The sequence below is a fragment of the Nycticebus coucang genome, chromosome 2, assembly GCF_027406575.1.
Source record: "Nycticebus coucang isolate mNycCou1 chromosome 2, mNycCou1.pri, whole genome shotgun sequence".
Classification (NCBI taxonomy): Eukaryota; Metazoa; Chordata; class Mammalia; order Primates; family Lorisidae; genus Nycticebus; species Nycticebus coucang.
Window position 1 is genome coordinate 17,096,427 of NC_069781.1, and position 22,443 is coordinate 17,118,869.

A 22,443-nucleotide genomic window follows, 5' to 3' on the forward strand; every position below is an offset into this window, starting at 1 on the left:
TTGTGACCTAAGATGTGATCGATTTTGGAGTATGTTCCGTGGGCTGATGATAAGTATGTGTATTCAGTTTTGTTGGGATGAAATGTTCTGTAGATGTCTGCTAAATCCAAATGTTGGATGGTTAGGTTTATATCTAAAATTTCTTTGCTCAGCTTCTTATTGGAGGATCGATCCAATGCTGCCAAAGGAGTGTTGAAATCTCTGACTATTATGGAGCTGGAGGAAATCAAGTTGCTCATGTCTGTTAGAGTTTCTCTTATAAACTGAGGTGCATTCTGGTTGGGTGCATAAATATTAATAATTGAAATCTCATCATATTGAGTATTACCCTTAACAAATATGAAGTGACCATTCTTATCCTTCCTTACTTTTATTGATTTAAAGCCTATTGTGCCTGCAAATAGAATTGCAACACCTGCTTTTTTCTGATTACCATTTGCCTGAAATATGGACGACCATCCTTTCACCCTAAGTCTATATTTTTCTTTTCAGGTAAGATGTGACTCTTGTATGCAGCAAATATCTGGCCTTAGTTTTTGTATCTAACCTGTGCCTCTTTAGAGGACAGTTTAAGCTGTTCACATTAATGGAGAATATTGAGAAGTCTGGTAAAATTTTGGGTATCGAGTTTTTTGAAAGTCCAGTGGACATTTTTAATCCTTTCGCCACTGTGGAAGTTGGAGTTTGATCAAAAGTTTCTGAGTAAGTTTACTTTTGTGGTATAGGATTGGGCTGGTCATTATGGAGGATAGGTCTGAGAATATCCTGAAGAGCTGGTTTGGTTATGGCAAATTTCTTCAACATATGAATGTCATTAAAGTATTTAATTTCTCCATCATAAATGAAACTCAGTTTAGCTGGATACAGGATCCGGAGTTGAAAGTTATGTTGCTTTAGGAGATTAAAAGTCTATGACCACCTTCTTCTGGCTTGAAAAGTTTCAGCAGAGAGATCTGCAGTTATTCTAATATTCTTCCCTTTGTAGGTAATGGATTTCTTACGTCTGGCTGCTTTCAGAATTTTCTCCTTCATATTAACTTTAGTGAAGTTAATTATGATATGCCTGGGGGATTTCTTATTTGGATTGAGTCGTGCTGGGGTTCTGAAACTGTCTGCTATCTGAATTTCAGAATCTCTTGGCATGTCTGGAAAATTCTATTTCATAATTTCATGGAGAAGGGCCTCTGTTCCTTGTGAGGCCACTTCATCACTTTCAGGGATTCCAATGAGGTGGATATTAGCCTTCTTCGAATTATCCCAGAGCTCTCTGAATTATCCATTTTTGCTATCCATTTCTCTTCCTCTTTGAGAGTTTGGGAGCTTTCAAAGGCTTTGTCTTCAATCTCAGAAATCCTTTCTTCTGCTTGTTCCACTCTGTTACTGAGGGCTTCTACTATATTTTTCAGATCTTTGAGGGCTGCAAATTCTTGCTTCAGTGCGTCAAAATCTTTGGTGGTTTTGTCTTTAAATTCGTTAAATTCTTGAGAAAACTTTTGAATTTCTCCTTGAATTTCTAATTCCGACTTTTGAATTGCTCCTCGAATTTCTAATTCCAAATTTTCCTCCATTCTATTAATCTTGTTGCAATCCAAATTCTGAATTCGATTTCTGCATCTCGCCCAGCTGTTTATGAATGGCATCTCCAGTTACATCTGTCATATCTTTCCTTGGGGGAGTTGATCTATTCTGGTTATTCATGTTACCAGAGTTTTTCTGCTGATTCCACCCCATGATTATTTTACACTGTTTGATTTTTCCCCTGGAGCTTTGTCAAGGAACCATACACCGCTATGGCCTGAGAAACTGGGGACCTGTTTGGTGTGGTGGGGCCAAGTGGTTCTGTCTTGTTTTCAGCTGGTCTCTGTTCGACCCTAGTGAAACAGTTACTCTGGGTTGAAGTCTCAGCTGTGGAGAAATACCAGCAATTGAGTCACCCCGCCCTCCCACAGGCAACAATTGGAAAAGGAAAATCAAACCTTCCTACAACCACACACCCAGGGCACCACTTGAATAGTCCTTGGGCGATTGACTCAGTTCAAAATGTCCAAATCAATTGTCTCAGTCAGCACCTGTCTCAGGCGAGTTTAAAAGGTCTCTGGCAACTGATCACAGGGGTCTGGTTAGAACTCAGATATGACTTGCTTCGGTGCCCCGTGAAGTCAGGAGGACCCAGCCAGCAAACAGATTAGTCTGTGAAGGTTGATGCCTTCTTCCCCACCTTGCACCTCTGTCACACCTAGTCACTGATAGCCCCGTAGGGTTGTGACCCAGTTGCCTCTAGTGAACAGATACTCCAGGGGGTTGCACCTGCCTGAATCACAAGGAAATCTACATCTGCTCAGCCAGGCCGTTGCACTCTGCCTCTATCCAGCAGGAGGAGGTGAGGCCTGACACCTCGGGCGCTTGATGGAAGCTGGTGGGTGTTCACTCAGTTCCAGCCCCGCCCCTGATTGATGTTACTGACAGAACAGAACAGACAACTTTGCAGGAATTTGTTTCTGTCCCTGCTAAATTCCCCTGCAGAAGAGAAGCTGTTTTGAGTTCCCAGAGCCTGTACCTCAGGCCCTGTCTTTGCTCCTGCAGGTTTGTATTCGGTTAGCTGTCAGTTCTAGCCTTCTGCCTTCCTTTTTCTATAGGCTGATGATCCCCTGAGGGCTGGGTGCATCTTAGGCCCTGTAAAGTGGTCCTCTTGGTCAGCCCCGCCCTGGGAATTTCCTTGCTCTGCGCGTGCGTTTTCTAGTCCCTGTGCTCCACCCAGTCTGGTACCACCTCAGGCAAACCCTTTACTCATGGGGCCTGCGTTTCTGTCAAAGATCTGTTCCACGGTGGTTGCCCCCTGAGAAGATGCCCGGCCTCCTCTGGTTGCCCATGGAGACAGGGGGTGTGGCTTGGGAATATCCTGGAGTGAGCCCTATTGTTGCCAAAAATGGCTGCTGCTCTGCGCCTCAGGGCACCACCAGTCTGGTGTGGTTCCCTCTCTAGCCGACCATCCTCTCCTCACTCCTGTGCCGCAGAATCAGCACTGACCAGCTGCATTCTAGGCCCTGTCCACACCCCTCGAGAAATCACCCAAGAACCTGAACTCCTGGGAGACAGGCCTCCAGACCTCAGTGTGAGAGTGGAGGGGAGTGCTGGGAACTCAGAATTGCAGGTAGAGAATATATACAGTTTTATACAGTTTTATGCCTGGCAGGAGAATGCTGTGACACCCTAGAAGGGGTGGTAGGTCCCGTTTTTAGAGGGTCTGTCCCATGGAGTGTAGTGGGAGGACCTTTGAACTCTGCTCGTTTGTTTGTGGGGCACTCCGAGCCATTCTCATGGGGGAGGGGACTGCTTGGTGATGGATTTTGTACCTTTTGTTTGTATCCTTGGGGTCACAGCTTGCCTCAGCGGGGTTGATGTGCATTCTTCAACCTTCTCTCTTGGTGTAGATCTAATCCACCAGGTTACTTGCTAAATTTCTGTCCTTTAACTCTCCTTCTGGATGGGAGCCTCCCTCTGTGGAAAGCTGGCTTCAGTCAGCCATCTTGTCCAATGAAGCCCCCCCGCTTTTTTTTTTGATAGAGTGCCATGGCAACATCATAGCTCAAAGCAACCTGCAAGTCTTGGGCTCAAGTGATTCTCTTTCCTCAGGTTTTTTACTTTTAGTAGAGATGGGAAAGAGGGGGTTTCACTCTGGCTCAGGCTGATCTCAGACCTGTGAGCTCAAGCAATCCATCCACCTCGGCCTCCCACAGTGCTAGGATTACAGGTGTGGGCCACCGTGCCTGGCCTGTTTTCTCACTGTTAGGTTTTGTGAGTTCTTTTTATAATCTTGATGCAACTCCTGTGACAGAAATGTGATTTACAAGTCTATGACTGTGTTTTCATTCTCTTAGCAGTCTTTCGAATAATAAAATTTTTAGTTTTAATAAAGTCCAGTTTATAATTTTTTTTTCTTTTATGGACATTACTTTTGGTGTTTTATCTAAAAGCTCTTTGCCTAACCCAAGTCAATCATTTTCTCCTATATTTTCTTCTAGAAAATGTAGGTTTATGTTTTACATTTAGGGCTATGATCTGTTTTGAGTTAATTTTCATATAAGGTATGGGGTTAGGTCAAGTTTTAATATTTTGGGTATGGACATCCAATAGTTCTAACACCATTTACTGGGGGGAAAAACTATTCTCTTTCCACTAAAATACCTTTTCATCTTGTCGAAATTAGTTAATGATATTTGTGTGGGCTTATTTCTGGGTTCTCTATTTTTTCCATCAGGCTTTGTGTCTGTTCTTTCCTCAATTACACATTCTCTTGATTGCTGTAGCTTTATAATAAGTCTTGAAATAAATTATTGTGAATCCTCCAACCTTGTTCTTCTTTGGCTATTCATGTTGCTTTGCTTTTTCATATTTATCTTAGAATCAACATGTGAATATCTACAAAAAATCCTTCTGGGATTTTGATTGGGATTTATTGAATCTATAGATCTCATCGTTTATGGTGTATCTCTCCATTTCATTATTCTCTTTTGGTTTCTTTCTTTAGGGTTTTGTAGTTTTCAGTATGAAGGTTGTGTTATACTTATTATGTTAAGTTTACACCTTGAGCAGTTCTAAGTGGTATTTAAAATTATTTTGGGGGGCTAGGCATGGTGACTCACACCTGTAATCCTAGCACTCTGGGAGGCTGAGGCAGGTGGATCTATTCATTCTAGATCATTCTAGGATTTTTTTATACATTTAAAAATATTCTACATAAACATTCATGTTATCTGTGAATAGAAACAGTTTTATTTCTTTTCTGATCTGAAGTTTTTTTTATTTTTTGGCCTTATTGCATTATGTAGGACTTGTAGTATGATGTTGAATAGGACTGAGAGAAACCATTCTTGCCTTATTCCTGTTCTCGAGAGAAAGCATGTAGTTTTCTCACTATTACATATAATATTAACAGTAAGTTTCTTATTGATGCCATTTATTAGGCTCAGGAAGTTTCCTTCTATTCCTGGTTTTCTAGGAGAATATTTACCATGAGAATATTTACCGTGAATGGATATTGATTTTTGTAAAATGCTTTTCTTGCCTCAATTAAGATGAGATGGCTGTTTTCTTTAGTCTGCTGACAAGATCAGTTTCACTGATTAATTTTGAAGTGTTGAACCAACTTTGTATTTCTAGAATAAACCACACTTTATCATGTTACATATTGCTGGATTTAATGTAGTGTCTATATGTGGTATATTATAGGTTTTTATTTGTTTTTAAGAGGCAAGGTCTTGCTCTAGGCTGGTATTTAGTGGCTTGATTATAGCTCACTGCAGCCTCCAACTCTGGGGCTCATGCACGCCTCCTGCCTCACCCTCCTGAGTAGGCAAGGCTATATTCCTGTACCACCATGCCTAGCTAATTTTTAAAATTTTTTGTAAAGATAGCATCTTGTTTGTTGCCCAAGCTAGTCTTGGACTACTAAGGCTCAAGTGATCCTCCTACCTGGGCTTCCCAATGTGTTGGGATTATAGGTGTGAGCTACTGCACCTGGCCTATTGAAGGATTTTTGGCCCAGGATGTTCACAAGGGATATTGTTCTTTAGTTTTCTTTATTTTTTTTTATAAGGGGAAGGGAGGGGGGAGGTTCGGGTGAAGGGAGGGTAATGGGTGGGGCCACACCTACGGTGCATCTTAGAATGGGTACAGGCGAAATTTACTGAAGGCAGAATACAAATGTCTACATACAATAACTAAAAAAATGCCATGAAGGCTACGTTGAACAGTTTGATGAGAATATTTCAGATTGTATATGAAACCAGCACATTGTACCCCTTGATTACACTAATGTACACAGCTATGAGTTAATAATAAAAAATAATAATAATAATAATAAAAATAGAAAAAAAAATAATTACTCTGTTGCCTAGGTTGGAGTGCAGTTGTAGCATCATAGCTCACTGTAGCCTCAAACTGCTGGGCTCAAGTGAGCAGAGGCTCAAGTAGCTGGGACCACAGGTACACACCATCATTCTTGACTAATTCTCTCTCTCTCTCTCTTTTTTTTTTTTTTTTTTTTTTGGTGGCATTGGGTATCTTGCTATGTTGTCCAGGCTGATCATAAACTCCTGGCCTCAAGCAGTCCACCTGCCTTTGCCTCTCAAAGTGCTGGGATCTATAGGTGTGAGCCACCGCACCTGGCCTCTTGTAATGTTTTTATCTGGTTTTGGTATCTGAGTAATCCTGGCCTTTTAGAATGAATGGGAAAGGATTCCTACCTCTTCTGTTATCTGTAAGAGAGTGTATAGAATTAGTGTTATTTTTCATTAAAATATTTAGTAGAATTCTCCAGTGAAACCATATGGGACTGGAGATTTCTCTTTTTTTTTTTTTTTTTTTTTTGTAGAGACAGAGTCTCACTTTATGGCCCTCAGTAGAGTGCCGTGGAGTCACACAGCTCACAGCAACCTCTAACTCTTGGGCTTACGCGATTCTCTTGCCTCAGCCTCCCGAACAGCTGGGACTACAGGCACCCGCCACAACACCCAGCCATTTTTTTTCCTTTTTTTTTATTTTTATTAAATCATAGCTGTGTACATTAATATGATCATGGGGCACCATACACTTGGTTCATAGATCGTTTGACACATTTTCATCACACTAGTTAACATAGCTTTCATAGCATTTAATTAGTTATTTTGCTGAGACCTTTACATTCCACATTTACTAGGATTCACATATACCCTTGTAAGATGCACCGCAGGTGTAATCCCATTAATCCCCCTCCCTCCACCTACCTCCCCCCTCCCTCCTCTCCCTTTCCCCCTTCTCCCTTATTATGAAACTAATGTAGGACCTTCACATGAAAGCTATAACCCAGTTACAACCGGCCATTTTTTGGTTGCAGTTCGGCCGGGGCCGGGCTCGAACCCGCCACCCTTGGTATATGGGGCTGGCGCCTCACCGACTGAGCCACAGGCGTCGCCCCATTTGCAAGGTTTTAAACTATAAATTCTATTTCTTTAATAGTCATAGGACCATTTAGGTAATCTGAATTAAGTTTTGCTAGCGTGGTTTTCCAAGAGATGGGTCCATTTCATCAGAGTTGTTGAATTTCTGTGTGTAGAGTTTATACATAATATTCCCTGTAGTGATGTCTCTTCCTTCATTCTTTATAGTGGTTTCTGTTCTCTCTTTCTTAGTCTTTCTGGAAATTTCTCAATTACATTGATTTTCTCAAAGAAGGAGAGCAACTTTTTGGCTTCATGGATTTTTTTGTATTGCCTTTCTGTTTTTAATTTCATGGATTTCTGTACTTATTTCTATTATTTTCTTTCTGTTTGCTTTGGGTTATTTTGCTTTTTTTTCTTTTAGTTTATTAAATTAGAAGCTTAGATTATTGATTTAAGACCTTTCTTTTTAATGTAAACATCCCTTTAAGCACTGTTTTGGCTATGTATCACACATATCAATATATTTTATATTACACTTTTTTGTTTGATATAAAGTATTCTAAAATTTCCATTGAGACTTTTTTGGACCCATGGATTATTTAGAAATGTGTTATTTTAATTTCCAAGTCTTTTCAGATTTTCTTGTACAAAAAAGGCAAATCTATAGAGATATAAAGTAAATCAGTGGTTACCTGGGCTGAGGGTGGGAATAAAGACTGATTTCAAATAGGCATGAGGAATCTTTTGGAGATGATAGAAATATTTTAATATTGGACTGTGCCAATGATTGCACAATTATGTAATTAATAAAAAATCCTTACATTATATGCTTAAAGCAAGTGAATTTTATTGAATGGTAAGTGTATTTTAATAAACGTACTTAAAAATGATTTGGCTTATTCTTGCTCTGCTTTTAATCAAGTCTCTACTTATACTTTCCTCAAACATTAAAAGAAGCTATTTGTACTTCACTGTGCATGAGAACATTTTCAGGTTGCATACAATAAAGCCTAAATAAAACATTGTTTTATTAAAGTACTTATTAAAGATAATTAATAATCATTACTGTGGCATTGAATTATCTACCACCAGGGAGACATTTGACAAGTGGACTAAGGTGGTCATTCTTTGTTTAGAACCATAAAGTAGGAGAACTAGTAAAAAAAAAAAGACCTTACAGATAGCATAGTTCAGTCCTCTTTCTCCCCTCTCCCCTCCCAGCTTGCTCTTCTATTTTCCCTTACCACAGCTCGTCTTGTGGAACTTAGGCCAGAGAGGTTATTGACTTCCTCTGCGTTCCACCATAAACTTCAGAAATGATCCTGAAAATCATTGTTTAAAATACATAGTATCAGGCTTTCCATCAAATCAGGAAGAGCTTTTTCCTTTTCTTTACTTTTCTTTTCTTTTCCTTTTTTTTTTGAGACAGAGTTTTACTATGTCACATTCTCACTATGATGCTATGTGGCATCACTGCTCCAACTCTTGGGCTTAAGTGATTCTCTTGCCTCAGCCTCCCACGTAGCTGGGACTACAGGTGCTTGCCACAATTCCTGGCTATTTTTTTTGTTGCAGTCGTCATTGTTGTTTGGCAGGCCCAGGCCAGGTTCCAACCCACCAGCCCTAGTAGGCCCAAGACTATGCTTTCTCTCCAGTGCCAATATTTAAATTGGTCAACTGAGAATAGGTGACTGACATAGTGGTTATCTTTATGGAGCTAACAGTCCAGTGAAGAATCAAACTAAGGGAGGAAGGAAAGATCTTCTATCTATTTGTGCATTGGTGGGGGTAGAAGGGCAAGAAATAGGAAGAGACAGCACTTCAGAAAAGGAGTGATATATAAAGCCTGAGGCTCTTGCCTGTAAGAAGCTCATAATCTAAATGCTAAGGTAATGCTCCTATATAATTATTATTTGAATGATCACATAAGATGGAACTTTATGTATACATAACTAGTAAGTAATACAGGTAATACTGGAGTTGTTCATAGGAGGAGTATTTCTTTATGCTTGATAACAAAAGCAAACAAATGAAAACTTTATGAGATCGCTCTTGCTACTTGGGAGGCTGAAGCAGGAGGATTTCTTGAGCCCAGGAATGGAGACCAGTATAGGCAACATAGTGAGACCTCATCTGAAAAAAATGAAGAAAAAGAGATTTTCCCTTAAGTTAGACCATGAGAGACAGATATGAATAAAGGGGATGAAAGTAGTAGAATGAAAGACAACTCAAGAGAAATAACCCTGCCAGTAACCACCCCCCTCAAATTAAAATCTTTCTGGGGACAAATAGAGAAATAGAAGAATGGGGAAAGATACATCTAAATTCAAACATGTCAGTAATTACATGACAAAAGAATGGCCAAAGATAGACTTTATAATATAAGCTATTTTGGTTCATGCCTATAATCTTAGCACTTAAGAAGCTGAAGCAGGAGGATCACTTGAAGCCAGGAGTTTGAGAACAGCTGAAGCAACATTATCAGACCCAGCCTCTATAAAAAAAATTTTAAAAAACCATCCACGTATGGTTGAACTTGCCTATAATCCTAGCTACTGGGGAGGCTGAGATAGGAGGCTTGCTCAAGCATAGGAGTTCAAGGTCACAGGGAGCTGTGATGATGCCATTGCACTTTTAGCCTGGGAAAAAAAGTGAGACCTTATTTCAAAGCAAAAACAGAAACTAGAAGAAAGAAAAGAAAGACCAAAGAGACATGACAATTACATGTAGTATATAATCATGGATTAGATTGGGGAAAAGAGCTATTAAAAACATTAAAAGATATAAATACAAATCATAAGAAAGCTAGAGTGGCTGTATTAATGTCAGACAATGAAGACTTAAAGGGAAAAAAGGTATTGTGAGGCAAATGACATAACAATATTAGAATCCCTTCACCAAGAAGACATAATAGAGGGATTGTTTAATCTTGAAAAATTTGGTTAGCCTGAAAGTGGAGGAAATGTTAAGTGGGTGGGCAAAAGGAAGAAGAGAGAAGAAAGAAGGTCTCAGTTTCAATGAAGTTGGGAATGAAACCATTCATTGGTTGTAGGGTAGGATGAAGACTTAAGGAGAAACCTGAACAGCCAACACAGGCAGTGGTTGTGGAAACAACAAGATAAATCCAAGGATTTGGGAGCACTTCCAGGGACACAGTGAAAGTAAACGTGTATAAGGTGAGTTCTCTAACACTACTCTAGGGACACAGTAGAGGATAGATAGATTCCTTTGGGGAATAAGGAGATTCAGAATGCTAATGAGGGGAAGTATTTAAGTTCCTGATCCTCTATACTAAATATTTTCCTACAATTTAGTCTAGACTTCCCTCTCTCACTTCTGCCCTTTTTATGACTTCAGGAAACTAATGAATTATGTCTCCAATTCTGGGTTACAAGAAAGTGACCTCTGACAGAAAATTATAAGCTGTAGTTTAACCAGCTCTATTCCTAGCCTTCATTTCACTTCCCCATTTGAGAGCAATTGTGATATCTCATTTCTTTTTTTTTTTCCAATTTCATCATTTTACTCTGGTTGTCTTATCTCATTTTTGATACCAATTTTGGGGCCATTTTCCAAATTTCAAAAAACATGAGACATCTGTGGAGATAAAATAGTAAATATCTTATTTAGGTAGAAAGTACCGTCACATTTTTATTTCACTTCGTCCTTAGAAATAATAGTATGTATTTCTAATCATTTACATTATATATTTAGAGACTATAGTGTTACATGCATACAAATCTAGAACTATATGTTTTTAATGAATTGAACATTTTATCATTATGTAGTGATGCTCCCCCACCAAACATCTATTTTATCTCATTGATTTAACTAGCTGTAATAGTTTTCTTTCAGTTAGCATTTACTCACTTCATGTTTTTCTCTTCAGTTGCTTTCAACCTTTCTGTATATTTTTGTTTTGTGTCTTTTGTAACCTTTTGTACCTGGATTTTATGGATTTTAATTTAATCTTAAATATATTTGTCGTTTCAACTGAACAGCTCTAATTTTATTTTATAAAACAAAATCAGGTTTAAATAGATTTCGACAGCAATTTATCGATCATGACTATGCTAAGCCACTCTGAGAAATAGGAGAAAATGTGCCCTCAGTAAACAATTTTAAACCTGATTTTCCCTTAAAACTTAACTTAACTTACATTTAAATGGATGGAAGTTGCTTTAAGATTTACTTTAGGATTACTAAATACACCATTTACTCATTTATAAAAAAATGTTTTTATAAACCAAAAAACAGTATATGTATACATAGCCATATACAGTTGGCTTTTACTTATTTTTTATGATATCCATGTAACAAGAATTACCCACACTTAAACTCAGAGCACTTAGACTTAACTAAAGATTACAGGGCTGGTTAATTAGCAGCAAAATCTGATTTTAAGGTGTTCTGGGTTTGTCTGATGGTTTTTCTACTCATTATCATAGGCAGAAGCTTCCCATAGTGAAAAGACTTGGAGTTTGGAATTCTTTAGTTTGGGTTTTAATCTCTTTTTCAGTCCTGGTTAGTTGTATGATTTGTTTCACCTCTCTGAGACTCAGATTTCTCATTCAGAATAACCTCCTACATCACAGGATTGTGGTGAAGACTAAAGGAAGCCAAAGGTATACAGTTTCTAGTGTGATGCCTGATCCGAGTGCAGTACATGCTGAATAACTGGGAATGTCATCTTTGTTATTATTAGTAGTAAAACTTAGCCGTTACAGCCTTTCCCAGAACTTGTCATCTTGTCTCATTAATTAGATCAATTGTCTCTGAATTGTGGAAAACTGGCAGTGGGCCACAGGCAAACACTAACAACATGGTCCTTAAATGTGAGACAGAAATTTTTCTGTAAAATCTGGGTTATATTGCTCAATTATTTTTCATATGTCTACCATAAATTAGAAGAAATGTCTTCCTATAGTAAATAGTGATTGGGAATTTTAATTGATATATTTTTATTTTAACAGCTAAAGCTTAAAGCTTTTCTTTAAAACTGATGGCTTTAAAACTTTCCACATCTCTATAGAGTCTGGTTTAATTCAAGAAACTCAGCGGCTTAAATTTTTAGTTTTCTACGTTTTCAAAGATTTGTGACCATACCCTGCCATAAAATAAATGGGAAATGTAATTTGAGTATTATTGTTGTACTAGAATGATACTCTTTATAGAAATAAAACTCTGGTGCTGATAATTCCTTTTCTTTAGGATGACACCATTCTCAGATTCTTCTTTAAACCTATAAAGATGAAATATAATCCCAATAAAAAGAACATTTTGAGGAAATCAGGCCTATACTGAAGATAATATGGGTTGTTGGGGTGTTTTAAAGTAATTTGATGTACAGGCAGAGATTTGAATTACATATTCCTACTCTTGATTTTGAAAATCATTTTTACTTTTCTTTTTACTTTGAACATTAAGAGAGTTGTTTTTTTTTTTTTTTTTGTAGATCCTATTCTAGGCTTGTGAAGAAGGTCAAGTTTTATGTTGGGTAGATGTGATTCAAAGATATTTACATGCATTTTCCTGGTCTGTGTTTAGACAGAGTAGGATTTTTAATGAAGAATCTCAAAAGGAAACAAACATTTGTATATAGGAAAAAAGGATGAGAATCCTATATATCTTTATTTTTCATTTTTTTCTTCTTCTCCCTCATTCTGCATAAGGGTGATTACAGCTGAAGACTTAAGTTATAGCTAAAGGAAAAAGAAAAATAATCTTTTAGTTCAATAGCATTTTAAGTCCTAAAATGTTCCACAAATCCTTATGCAATAGTCAGCAGAAGCACTAATCACTTGCCACTATTTTAATTGTGACGTTCACTTTGAAAAGGACCGAATCATTATTGGGTCCCCTATTAACTTTAGTGCCACAGTCCAGGTGAAGTAGTTGCTTGTGGTATATACCAAGGCATTTCTCCAGCAAAATTTAAGAACCTAGTAAAACCTCATTACTTTTTGAAAAAGTTTTTGCTTATTTTAAAATTTACATTCATTAAAATTTACTCATTTGATGTGCAGTTCTGTTAGTTTTGGCAAGTGCATAATCAAGACACAAAATAGTTTCAGACCTGCTCAAAATGCCCTTCTTTTGTTGGACAGCCCTTTCCCCTCTACCTCCAGCTCCTGGCAAATCCCTGATCTGTTCTCTGCTCCTACAATTTTGCCTTTTTTAGAAAGTCATGTGAATGGAATCATACAATTTATAGCTTTTTTAGTCTGGCTTCTTTAAGATTTCTCTATGTGCTTGCATGTCAAGGATTTATTCCTTTTTGTTGTTGAACGACATTCTATTGTGTGGATGTACCACAGTCTACCCATTCACCAACTGAAGGACATTTAGGGGATTTCCACGTTTTGATGATTATGAATATAGCTGCCATAAACATTTGTGTACAATTTTTTGTGTGAATATAACTTTTCATCTCTCTTAAATAAATACCTAGGATTGGAATGGCTGGGTCATATGATAAAAGTGTATTTAACTTTATAAGAAACTATCAAACTATTTTCCAAAGTTATCTATAAAATTTTGCACTTATGCCAGTAATATCTGAAAGTTCTGCATTTTTTCCAGCAATTAATATTGTCAGTTTTTTGGCTTATTTTAGCCATTCTGACAGATGGTTACTCATTGCCTTTTAATGTGCAGTTTGTTCTTTGACTTTATTGAGTGAATGTTCTTATGATGTTTGCACTGTGTGTGGAGAATAGAATTGCTTCATTTACTTTTCACGTCAGGCTGTGGTTCTAACTCTGAAGACTGTGATATCTCCTTTGCCTTAGAACTTGAGTGGCTAGTGCTCTGCATCAGAGTGCTGTATATATGTTCACTAAATGATTATGCTCTTTTGATAAATATACCTAGAGTGTAATATGTACATCCAAATACTAAAAATAATACTTGTTGTTATTTGAGTACTGCTTTGCTTTGTATTCTTTGTTTCATTCTAATTTTCAAACATTGAACTTCAGTGAATCGGTAGAGAAAAAAAGGAGGAGGGGGAGGAGGTAGAAAAATAGGTTATTCCCTGGGAAATTGGGAGGCTGTGTTAGGATTCACTCCAGAAAAAGATAATAATTATTCTAGTGACATGGGAGTTGACATGACCCATGTCATATGACACTACTTCTTAAATCTCCCAAAATGTTTTATATCCTGGAATTAGCTGGTTCCATGTTAATTTGCCTGAGAAACTAAATTTCTTCTTACAACAAACTGGTTAATATAGCCTTCACTACACTTTCTTAATTATTGTGTCAAATTATATATAAAACCAGCACATTGTACCCCATAAATACATTAATGTACACAGCTATGATTTAATAAATTAAAAAAGTAAAAAAATATGTAAATTTCTTCTTAACTATAGATCAGCTCTCAATTGGCTTATCACACACAAATGTTTTCCTGATGAAGATACTAAAGTGTAGTGTGCTTGTCCAAATAGAGACGCAAAGGTTCTAGACATTTTGAAACTCTGGAAGAAAATTTTTCTTGTTTTTAAAGAATATTTGGAAAAGTTTAAAAGTATATGTATATGTAATACATATATATACGTATAGAGAGAGTTTTGTTTTTTTTTTTGACACCAAGTCTCTGTCACCCTAGGTAGAGTGCTGTGGCATCGTAGCTCACAGCAACCTCAAACTCCTGGGTTTGACCAATCTTCTTGCCTCAGCCTCCCAAGTGGATGGGACTACAGGTGATCACCATAATGCCTGGATGGTTTCTTATATTTTATTAGAGACAGGGTCTTGCTCTTGCTCAGGCTAGTCTCAAACTGCTGAGCTCAGGCAATCCACCTGCCTCAGCCTCCCAGAGTGCTAGGATTACAGGCAGGAGCCAATGCATCTCACCACAAAGTATATTTTAGAATATTTATAGTTCATATTGATAATGTTTTAAAAATATTTTTCAGACAAATTTAAACTTATTAAATTTTAAATGTTTTTACTTTTGATTATAGGGACTGAACTTTAATTCATTTTAAATACATCTCGTTTAGTTTTTGCTACTTTGAGATTAACAGCAGATGCCAGCAATACTATAGCATATCTTATATGCTTTCTGTATGTGGGAAAGAGTGAAAAAACTTAGCAATAGCCTAGACAGTTTTGTTTTTTGTACTCGTAATAGATAATGGCATTTGAAAATATTAAAAAGCAAGAGTACTCAAAGCAATCTATAGATTCACTACAGTCTCTACTAAAATACTAGGGACATTCTTCACAGAAATGGAAAAAATAATCCTAAAATTCATATGGAATCACAGAAAATTTTGAATAGCCAAATTAACCTGAGCTGGGTGGCACCTGTGGCTCAAGGAGTAGGGCGCCAGCCCCATATGGCAAGGGTGGTGGGTTCAAACCCAGCCCCAGCAAAAAACAAAACAAAACAAAACAAAAAAAATCCTGCAAATTAATCCTGAGCAAAGAAAAAAAGAAAAAAAAAGCTAGAGGCATCACACTACCAGACTTGAAAATATACTACAAAGCTAGTGTAACCAAAACAGCATGGAATCATATTTGTATAAAAACAGATGCATAGACCAATGAATCTGAGTAGAGAATGCAGAAATAAATCTATGTATTTCAACCAACTGATTTTTAGCAAAGGTGTCAATAGCACACAGTGGAGAAAAGGACTTTCACAGGACCAATAAATGATGCTGGAAAAATTGGGCATCCATATGCAAGAAAATAAAGTTAATCCCTTTTTCTCATCATATATAATAATTCAAAATGGATTAAAGACTTGAATGTAAGACCAGAAACTATAAAACTGCTAGAAGAAAATATAAAAAATACTTTAGGATATTGGTGTGGACAAAGATTTTATGGGTAAAACTTCAAAAGCACATTCAACAAAAATTAAAATAGACAAGTTATCAGACTAAAATGCTTCTGCACAGCAAACAATCAATATACTGAAGAGACAACATGTAGAATGGGAAAAAATATCCACAAACTATTTGTTTGACAAGGAATTAATATGTAGAATATGCAAGGAACTCAAATAACTCAACAGCAGAAAACACAAATAATTCAATTAAAAATGGGCAAAAGATCTGAATACACATTTCTCAAAAGAAGGCATATAAATGGTCAAGAGGCATGTGAAAATGCTTGACATCATGAACCATAAGGGAAAGGCAAATCAAAACCACAATGAGATACCATCTCATCCTAGTTAGAATAGCAATTATCAAAAAGACCCCCCCCCAAAAAAAATAGTGAGGATGTAGAGTAAAGGGTACTCTTATGCACTCTTGATGGGAATGAAAATTAGTACAGCCATTATGAAAAACAGTATGGAGGTTTCTTAAAAAATTAAAAATAGAACTAGCATATGATCCAGTAATCTCAATACTGGGTATTTATCCAAAGGGAGAAAATTAGTATCTTAAAGAGATATCTGGACCTACATGCTTATTGCAGCACCACTCACAGTAGGCAAGGTACGGAATCAACCAAAATGTTCACCAACCGATGAATAGATACAGAAAATGTGGCATATTTATACAATAGAATACTATTCAGCCATAAAAAAGAATGAAATTTGTGACAACATGGATCAACCTGGAGGATATTATGTTAAGTGAAAGAAGTTAGGCACAGAAAGATAAATACCTCATGTTCTTACTCTTATGTGGGAGTTAAAAATCTTTTTTGGGCTCGGCACCTGTAGCTTAGCGCTAGGGCACCAGCCACACCAGAGCCGGTGGATTCGAACCCAGCTGGGGCCTGCCAAACAACACTGACAACTGCAACCAAGAAATAGGTGGGTGTTGTGGTGGGCGCCTGTAGTCCCAGCTATTTGGGAGGCTGAGGCAAGAGAATTGCTTAAGCCCAAGAGTTTGAGGTTGCTGTGAGCTATGACAACACAGCACCCTACCCAGGGCAACAGCTTGAGACTGTCTCAAAAAGAAAAAAATCCTTTTTAATCTCATGGAATAAAGAGTAGAATTTGGGTGTTAGAGGTTGGAAAAAGTAGGAGGGAGATGAGGGTGGGAAGAGGCTGGTTAATAGGCACTACGTATAGCTAGATAGGAGGGGTGTGTACTGGTATTCTGCAGCACTGGAGGGGGAATTACTATGGTAAACTCTAATTTACTGTATGTTTTCAAAAAGCTAGGGGAAGGTTTTGAATGTTCAGGACATAAAGAAATGATAAATGTTTGAGTAATGGATATGCTAATTGCCCTGATTTGATCATTACACATTGTATACTTGCCTGGAAGATATCACTCTGAGGCTGGGCGCAGTGGCTCATGCCTGTAATCTCAGCACTTTGAGAGGCCAAGGTGGGTGGATCGCCTGAGTTCACGAGTTCAAGACCAGCCTGAGCTAGAGCAAGAGCTCGTCTCTAAACATAGCCAGGCATTTTGGCAGGCTCTTGTAGTCCCAGCTACTTGGGAGGCTGAGGCAAGAGAATCACCTGAGCCAAAGAGTTTGAAGTTGCTGTGAGCTATGATGCTATGGCACTCTACCAAGGGCGACAAAGTGAGACTCTGTCTCAAAAAAAAAAAAAAAAAGCAAGAAAGAAAATATCATTTTGTATTCCATAAATATGTACAATTGTTACATGTCAACTAAAAAGGAAAGAAAAGAGGGCCTGTGGTTCGGTGGGTAGGGTGCCGGCCCCATATACCAAGGGTGGCAGGTTTGAACCTGGTACTGGCCAGCTAAAACAGCAATGAGAATTGCAACAAAAAATAGCAGGGCGTTGTGGTGGGCACATGTAGTCCCAGCTACTCAGGAGGCTGAGGCAGGAGAATCGCTTAAGCCCAAGAGTTTGAGATTGCTGTGAGTTGTGACATCGCAGCAGTCTACCGAGGGCAACAAAGTAAAATTCTGTCTCAAAAAAAAAAGAAAGAAAAAAGAAAAGCTAGAGTGAAATCATTGTTGAATGAACGAAAAGCTTCCAGAAATGGAGTTTTGCCAAAGTGTTTATATGATTTTACAAAAGGCTACATATACTGGTAGAATTTCAGGCTGTATTCCTGGACCACATTCCTGTGAGTGCTGTACATTCATTACAAATTGTTTTCCATTATCTCTGCTTAAATGTAACCATTTTGTAATCAGTTTAGCAACTATACTGTTATCTAACATCCTTTGTTTCTAAGGTTTGCATCATGAATTGACTGAGAACACAGAGTTTTTCAATTTTTTATGCAAATTTTTCTTTTACTGCTTTTGTAGTTCTTTATCTGCGGAGGCCAAACATGCTATTGTACCAAACTCTTGAGCATCACAGTTAATTTCAGCACTTCAGACTTCAAACTTCAAAAAGAGGCACAGAGAGATGGCACATTCATTAGCTCCTATAATCACAATTAGTATTTTTTCTTAAACTCTCGGTTGTCAGAGGTGATGAAGCCAAGTGCCAGAAGACACTAAAAATTCCTGGAAGATGGACTTTTTACAGAGCCATCTAAGAACCATAGGGTTAATTGACTTTTAACCAGCTAAGCCTATCAAGTTTATAAAAAGCCTAGAAAAGGTCTTTAGTGTGTTCAAGTAGATAACCTCTTACCAGAGCAAGTGTCTGCCCAACAGGGAGCCTTATGGGACGTGTAAGCAAAATTATTGTTTTGTTTTGTTTTTTTCTTTAGTGCTAAAAAAAAGTTCATCTCATCCCTTTGTCCCTGGAATGTTTGAAAAAAATGTATAGCATTTGATTTAAATACCATGATTGCTTTGGATATAAAAATCATCCCATAAATTCAAGTTCTCAGGGGAAAATGCCAATTTATTATCGCTTCTCTGGGACTTCATTCTATTTTCAAATGCTTAAAGCAGCTCGGCACCAGATTTTAGTTTCTTATTCTTCAGAATTCTAAAAACCCTTGGTGTGTGTTACACTTTATGGGGGCAAGACATGATTGCAAGAGGGACTTTACCTAATAATTGCAATCAGTGTAACCTGGCTTATTGTACCCTCAATGAATCCCCAACAATAAAAAAAAAAAAGAATTCTAAAAACTATTTTTATTGCTCTTCAGAAAAGCAGACAACAAAAAGAAATATCATTGCCAAAGATTGTGGTTCCTCTGTGAACATTTACATTCCTCTATTTCTCTCTCTCTTTTTTTATTAAATCATAAACACATAGATCATGTCTACATTAATGTATTTATGGGGTACAGTGTGCTGATTTCATATAGAATTAGGAACGCTTACATCACACTGGTTAATATATACCTCATCTTGTTTACTTAATTATTGTGTTAAGACATTTATACTCTGTACTTAATAGATCCAACATGTACTTTTCTCCTCTATTTCTCTATGGAGTTTTCGCAAGAATTACATGATATTGAAATGAAACCTGCTGCTCACATGGTAAAGGGTTTATTCCATGTTTACTCGCAGGCGATTGAAAGCTTCTTGGCATCTCCCTTACTCTCGTCTGTGATTAGCTTTTGTCGTCCTCTTCATACTGTTTCGTTCCAGTTAAGATCCACTGATGACTTACCATTAATCACACTGCAGACTCCTTTGTGCTGGTCTAAGGTTCTACCTCATTACGAAGGCAGCACTTTACCTTTTGTCTTTGGCTATAGGTCCTTCCCTTACATCTAACAATTGAAATTTCCTGTCTTCTTTTTAGGCTGCCAGCCTCCTACTAAGGGGATTGCATTATCTCTCCACTTACTCCTATCTGGTTCCACATGAATGTCTAGAGCTGTGAATTGTCTGAAATTTTACTTTTCTTACAAACTAACAGAGTATCCTGACAAATTTAGTGGACGCTTACAGTGTTTTCCATCCACGATAGTTGTCATGCTATTGGTTTATTTCACTTGAGATCAATCACTGGGATAGGACCTTGGATTTTGAACTACAAACAGAAAAGATGCGCATGCTCCCTGGCACTTAGCGTGCTTTGTACTCTCTTCCTTTCCTTTGGTTATTTTGGGGAGAAGTATTAACATGATATGCCTCTTGTCATGGTATGTCATCCCCCTTTCTAGCGCTCTTGCTGGAATATTAGCCATTCACCCTGAGGCCGTATAATCAATAAATGCTGATTTTTCATCATCTCTGAATCACATCCTAAATCCTCTGTTTTCACCTCTATATTTGTACACGTAGGCATGCATATTGGTAATGTATGTAGCCTGGCGTAAGTAGGCTATCCTCTTATTAGGCCACAGCTTTGTTATACCCTGATGGACCACAACTTAGATTTCTGCGTAACAGGACACTAATTCTACTTCCTAGAAATTGCACAAAGCTGCCATGGTAATAAAACCATTCCTGGGCTTTCAGATCTTGTCCACAGGGTATAACAAAGCTGTGGCCTATAAATCTAACATCTGAATTTTATATTTATTTTATCTGAATCACTTTCTACTTTTTTCCAACTGTTGTATTATTAATAATGAATGTAGTAGTCCAAAGCACTTTCAGCTTAGGTGTTAGAGCTGAGTGTTTTAGTGCTTTAACATATCCTGTTTACAGATGAGAAAAATGAAGGCACAAGGAGGTTAACTTAACTTGTCTAAGGCTATAGAGTTAATAAGTGAGGGAGCAGGATTTAACCTTAGCTTTCTACCTCTACAGTCTGTAGTCATTACTATTTCTCACCGCCTTTCTAAGCTGTTGTCATATGAGAATAGGAAGTAGGTATTATTAGGAATTCATAACAGGGGCAATACAGGTAGAGTTTATGGAGGAGTGAGTTTCAGCTGATTTTGAAATAGGGGTTTGAATATGTGGAACAGAGAGCATTCCAAGATGCACAGAATGAGCAAATGTTCAGAGATACGATAAACCAGTGTATGTTCAGGGAATAATGAGAAGATTAGATTGACTGACTCTGTAGAAATAAAGCATAGTGAATGAACTTAGTACTGAAAGTTTATCCATTAGAACTTTACTGAAAAAAATACTGAGTATTTAAATTGCAGTTTGTAGGTTAAGATTAATTGGATTCTTATAAAAATACTGCTAATCTTATTTATTAGGAATACTGATTCAGTTTTCTGATAGAAATACATTAATAGTAAAATAATAAAATAAAATCCATAGTCCTTATTATGGAGGGTTTTAGTCTTAATTTTTCTTGCACTAGTTCTGCCCACACCTGCATAGTTTGTTCAGTTTAATTTGTGATGAAATTGGTTCTGCAGGAGGATTTGGATATATGTTGAATTTCTGCCAGATTTCAGAAGAGAATATGTCATTGGCATTTTTAGATTGAACATGGCTTTGTTATTTAAAAAAAACCAATGTACATACTCAGAAAACAGATATCAGGTGGAAGATATAACTGTTTCAAAGACATGTCATGTTTAGCCTAGTGAAAATAAGATAGGAAGGCAATTTCTTTCTCAAGCTTATGGGTAAACAAATCTGAACTCTCCAGGCTCAGCGCCTGTGGCTCAAGCAGCTACACATACACCTGAGCTGGCGGGTTCAAATCCAGCCTGGGCCCGCCAAACAACAAGGGCTGCAACCAAAAAATGGCCAGGCGTTGTGGTGGGGACCTGTAGTCCCAGCTACTTGGGAGGCAGAGGCAGGACAATCGCTTGAGCCTGGGAGTTGGAGGTTGCTGTGAGCAGTGATGCCATGGTACTCTACCCAGGGCGATAGCTTGAGGCCCTGTCTCAAAAAAAAAAAAGAAAGAAATCTGAATTCTCCTTTGGGTTTTGTAACTAATTCACCACTTATTTTTACGAACATATATTCCTTTGTTATATTAACAAATTAGAAGAGGTGTTTGGTTCAGGGAAATAAACTGACACCAAAGGATAGGAACTGTAGAAGTTAGAGAAGTATAGAGTTGGCCAAGTGGGAATTTCTTTGAAGAATATTTTGTTTTGACTTGTGTGAATAGGCTATTTGTGGCTACATAAAAATATTGAAGCTTAATTTCCTTTGCTAGAATTGAGAAGCAACCCCCTTAATGACTTTCTGTGTAGGACTCTAGATTGGCATTATCGAGTAGCTTTTTTGAAAGAACTAAAAATAACATTAGGGATTATCTTTTTCCAAGCTAAACTAGATCAATATAATGCCATTTTTATATCCGGTACCTTACCTGTTTGGAAACAGTAAGTTCTATTCCTAGATTATTATCTGCTGTTGATTCTAACTACATGTTTTTGCACATGCTTATAAACTCCTGTGTCAGAATATATTGAAAACATTCCTTGTGATAAAATGAGTAGAAATAGCAAAAGCCAAATCCTAACTGACCTTTAAATGAGTCTTTGTATTATAAAGCAAAAACTAAGGGCTTCTAAATATTTTTATCCAAAGAACTATTTGAAATGTACCTAAAGGAAATTTCTGTTTTTTGAATCTTTTAATTTGGGGAAGACACTCAAATTGGTGATTGGTTCTTCTCATTGATCAGAATGAACCTGTAAACTTCTCCTCTGGATCTATTGTTTGTCATTTCCTCCACCTTGAACTTTCAATTCTTCATTAATTTCTTCCTGAGCAGGACACATGAGCTTATGATTCCAGTTGTATCACAGTCTTGTACGTATGACCTTGTG

General features: G+C 37.4%; 1 protein-coding gene across 1 annotated transcript in view; it reads left to right on the top strand.

Moving 5' to 3' along the window:
* Nucleotides 1-22,443, top strand: part of MEGF9 (multiple EGF like domains 9) — a 134,412-nt gene that overhangs the window by 39,188 nt on the left and 72,781 nt on the right. The gene's annotated exons all lie outside the window — the stretch shown is intronic.